Below are 5,407 nucleotides of genomic sequence, written 5' to 3'. Positions count from 1 at the left end.
ACATGTTTTGAATGTTTACTATGCACAATGTATGTTCCTAACCAAGGATAGAAGTTCAAGAAGTATTGGTGCCTAATGACAGGCACCGATAGATGGCTCTGCTCAGAAAGGAGCAACATTTTCATCCTTATCATTTTGTTCTACTCAGGACCCCAACAGAATTAATGGTACCTTTTGTATTCATAAAGTAACCATCTTTACCAGTTTATGAAAATGTTCACCAAGACACTCCAGAACTATATTCGAATAGGCATCTGGGTACCCACTGGTTATGAAAACATAAGAAGCTTGAACATCATGCCATGTAACCTTATTGAGGCTACCACTAATACATCAAGCTAAAACAAGACCATCACCTTTCTAAAGTAATGCCAACATTCCCAGCGCACGTTAGCATCTATTGTGCTGTAATATCCTGTGTTTCAGTGTGGTTTTATAACATTGACATTACACAATCAAGCGTTATAAGTGAGTGTGTTGATGATATGTGACCCTCATGTATGTACAAGTATTTAGGGGTGATTATGATAGGCTCAGGTTCTTCTAGTAGAAAGTTTGTCATTCAGCTGTATCACTCCATCTGCGCTCATTGTGTTATCAGAGTTTTCATGTATCACCCCTGCTAGTTCTCAGTCAGCAGTCTGATAAGCTTTTCATTTGTTCGTTCATTTGTTTTGTTTTATTTTGTTTTTCCAAGCATGCTGTTCTCAGAATCTTAATTCAGCATCAGAACCCAGCAAGTCATGTGAAACGATCAGAATCAGCCCTCAGAGAAGCCATGAGGGATCTTCCTAGCATACGTTCTATTCATGTGTACTCAGGAATATCAAAAAGTATCCCATCAGAGAGTGAGTGTGGTTCAATTATCTTGTCCATAAGACCTTCATAGATCTGTGAAAGTTCACCAAAAACCCATGAAGAATTGTTCTTCCACAGATCCTTGACCAAGACTTTGGAAAACTCCAGAAAATATTTATGACTTTTCTCTTCATTTTGCTATCTACAAGAATATCTCACCTAATGAAAGAGCAATCAAAGTAACACCCGTATATTATTCTTGTCATGTTGCTATCATGAGTCTTGTAGATAGTGAAATATTACTACCATCAGTTCATCTTGTCTATTCTCTTTGGCTACAGAGCAGCCATGCTCACCTGTTCAGATAACAGGTTTCCTGGAGTGTATCTGATCATTGAATTCCTCTTCCGGCATCACGTAGTCAATCACTCTCGATTTCTCGCAGGAATTCTCTGCCCATTCATTACTGATAGTCACAGCACTCGTCCTCAAATAAAATTTCTAAAAACATCTTGAGAAATTCCAAATAGCTATTTTTCTCTCTGCACTGTTTTGAGCGAATCTTCTTTCTCGGCATTTTATTTTCTGCCTCCTTCTAAAGAAACAAGCAGCTTTTGCAGCATTTATAGGAGAATTCATAATTGATGACTTGTCATAGATTTTTCATGCTTGGTCATCTGATAATTGCTGTTATATTTTGGAAAGACTTAAAAACTAAATTAAAACTTGAACCATGCAATTATGAAGAATGCACAGTGTAAGGACCACAAAAGGACTAGATCAGCAACAGCTGTTCCTCTTCATAAATACTCCTCACAGGCTCAATTCACACTGTCAAACAAAAGGAAAGCAGAACGTTAGGGGCCAATAGTAAAGCAGTATAAACATTCTCTTCTGCTTATAAAATGTGGATCACTTCATAATGAACAAATAAGAGCAGCTAATTAATTCTACTATATATGATAGAAATGTGTATAATGATTTCAGAAAAGGGAGAGAGAAGAGAGAAGAATAGCCAGTGAAGGAGGCAGATGATGATCAGAGAAGGAAGACAAACAGGCGGTGAGATGCACAGGAGAGGATCAACAGAAAGTAAAAGTGAGAAAGAGGAACAAGAGTCCAAAAGGGAAGAAACAGGGAATAGAAGACGAAGAAGAAAATCTAACTAACTGTAAGAAAATTATTCATCTTTGATGCTGCTTAAACACAGTATTTACATCATTTGCTTTTAAGAACAGAATATTATTAATAAAGTTATTTTTAATGGAAAGAGAAATCTGCTTGGATGTCTTTATAATCACTATCATTGTTCCTTCAATAAAATCAACATTGTTCTTAGAGCATGATATTAATGGTCTTATTTCATTACAATTCCTGCATTAATAATGTTTTATTTCTAATTTATTATGAGAATTATACAAATAATTAAACAAAATATATTATTATCATAATTATACAGAAATACAAATAAAAAGAAATTATATCATTTTAATGTATGCTGATAAGCTTTATTTATTTTTCTTCTTGTCTAATAATTTTTGGTTTTCCTTGTCTCAGAAATCATTGATCAAATTGTACGAAATGCACGAAATGAATAGATTTTCTGGGCTAGAATTATAAATTCTATATAGCTGAGTTTTATCATCCACAGAATATGACTTAAACAATTTAACATTATTCTATTTCTATCTTCAATAACTATAGAAGTTTTTCTATTGTATATTATATTTCCTTCATTAGATGCACTTATGTATTTGTATTGCCAAGATGATTATTGATATCTTTCCATGAGATTTTTAGCTTCTCTCTTAGCTTTTGCATTTAATAAATGCAATTAATAAAATACTTAATAATTTAATAAGTACTACTAAATAAATCAAAATACTACTAAATAATAAAATACTACTAAAATAAATCAAAATTTGTGTATTTTAAAATTACACTCAAACTCTAAAATGCAAGCAAGTCAACATGACATAAAATTATAAGGAAATGCATGCTACATTTTTAATTGAGCCTAATGAGTCTCAAAATAAAAAAAAATGTATTGAAATAGACCACCAAAGGTTCAACAAGAAAGCAGTCAGTGATGGGATGTTTTCCACAATCGACAATCAAAAGGTATGTTTTCTTTCCCCAAAAGGTAGAAATTCCCTAATTAAAATATTGGGTGTCACTGAGGAAAAAACTAAATATATATAGTTGAGAATAACCAGTTACTCTGAGGAATTTCTTCATAAGAGTTGAATTAAAGACAATATAGTTAACTTTAAGCAGAATCCCTACATAAAGAATTACTATTTCAGAAACTATCAGAATATCAAGATGTATTCCTTCATAAAATAAAACGTTTCATCCTAAGAATGAATGCTAATTACTGAAGTAAATTGAGTAAGTCAACCAGTGGGTGCATTTGACATAAAACACTTAAAAATTCCAGGAAGATATGGGGCATGGCTAGGGAGAAGGGAAAGAAATTATATATTAATTATAAATGTATTCCAAGAAAAACACCAAAAGAATTCAGATGTTTAAATAAGTGTAAGTAAAAAACCATCAACACACAACATCCAAAAAGAAAGTTTTTAATGTGTTTGATGTACACAAATCAGGAAACAAGAAGTTTGGGAGAAGGTGAAAAGATAAGCGAAATTGATAAAGAAAAACACTCAGAAAAAAATATGTGTCCTGGATACCACAGTACATAAATCAAGACTTTTCTGCTACAGGAAATTGTTACCAGATGTAGTAGTGCATGTGGTGGTAGTGTGGGGGATTAGAGAGTAAGAGATGCTATAGGGAAAAGAGAACAGAAAAATTGTAAGCTACAGAAGCAAAGTGTATACACGCATGTGTTTGTACATGTATGTACGTGTGTGGGTGCAAGTATATATAAGAGATTTTCAATCAAATAAAAGTTCTGGTGAATATAATAACAGGAAACAGATTTATAAAGTCACTTGAAATAGCCTAAGAGCAAAAAGTAAAAATGGTTTCCCACACTGAATATGAGACAGCAAAGACAGCAACACCATAGAAGGGAAGCAAAGAGGAGCTTCCACAACACCCAGCCTCAGCTCTGCCTTGAGGAAAGGTCTGCGAACTGTGTCACAGTACCCTAAAATCACACTGAATTGAGGAATCTGTATATATACTTTAGGGAGAACTGGAGACTGGATTTGCAAGTCCTTGACTAGAAAGATTTTTGCAAAGTTCGGCTCCCTGTAAACAACCCCAATTTAGTGTTCAGTGAAGTCCTGAGCAATTCATGCATGTCAAAGAATGAGTTGAGAAGAGAGAGGTTTGAAAGAAACAGCACTGGAGGCTGAAACAGAACTCACGCATATGGAAGAAGATGAAGTAATTCAAAGGTCTTGCCTCTGCAGTGTGTGGAACAATTGACTCTGTGCAGTGTACTGCAGAACCTCCTGATGCTCCCAGTATCATCCTCTCCTCTTTTTATCTAAGTGTGTATGTAATTACATTCTCCCAGGATGGAGCATCCCATTCTTTTTGTTTGTAACTCCTGCCAGACAATGATGTTTTTTACTTTTTTATCCTTTCTCTTAAAAATCGATTTTTTACTACAATATATTCTGATTATGACTTCCCCTCCTTCAGTTCCTCCCAGATCCTCCTTATTTGTCACAAGCTCCAATACACACCTATCTTTCTCTTTCTCTCTCACTAGAATGCAAATAAGCATCTAAAAACAATAGTAAAAAAATAAAAATAGAAACTAGTAAACCAGACAAGGACAAAACAAACAAGTAAACAAAAAGTTCCCAAATTAAAACACAAGATACATATATGGATGCAGAGAAACACCCATTTACACACACACAGAAATCCCATACATTCAAAATGAGAAGCCATAGTTTATAAGCAAAAGACCAATGGAGATGAAGTTCAGTGAGACAAAAAAACTTCCAAGAATATTGCTGAGTGTGTTTTGAATAGGCCATCTACTGCTAGGTATGAGGCCCTGGTCTTAAATGATTAAATCTTTTCATATATATATATTATATATATGTGTATGTATAAAACTGAATGAGTTCTGCCTTCAGCTCCATTTTAGCTCACCACTTAGCGAACATTGCACCAGTATTCCTCACACCCCTTTCCTCTGTGGGTATACCTTCTTTGTCAAAAGTCATCTTCTTTGAGCATTAAGCAAATCCTTTTCTGGTTTAAATATGGTTTAATTTTTCTATTATTCCCAAAGATAATTATGCCAGGGATGACAATGACTGGCTCTGAATATTTCTTTGGTTTCTCAATGTGCTGATTAACTTTTGTCAGCTTGACACAAGCTAGAGCCCTCTGGGAAGAGAAAACCTCAATTGAGGAAATACCTCCCTCGGATCGGCCTCAATTCAAACCTTTGGACATTTCCTTAATTGATGATGAATATCAGAGGGCCCAGTTCACTGTGGGAGGTACCACCTATGGGCAAACTGTCCTGAGATGTATAACAAAGCAGACTGAGCAAGCCATGAAGGAAGCCAGTAAGCAGAACTCTTCCATGGCCTCTGCTTCAGTTCCTGCCTCCAAGTTACTGCTTGAGTTCCAGTTCTGACTTCTGTCGATGATAGACTGAAATAGGGAC

Source organism: Myodes glareolus, chromosome 20, assembly GCF_982192425.1.
Source record: "Myodes glareolus chromosome 20, mMyoGla1.1, whole genome shotgun sequence".
NCBI lineage: Eukaryota > Metazoa > Chordata > Mammalia > Rodentia > Cricetidae > Myodes > Myodes glareolus.
This window is presented reverse-complemented; position numbering follows the sequence as displayed.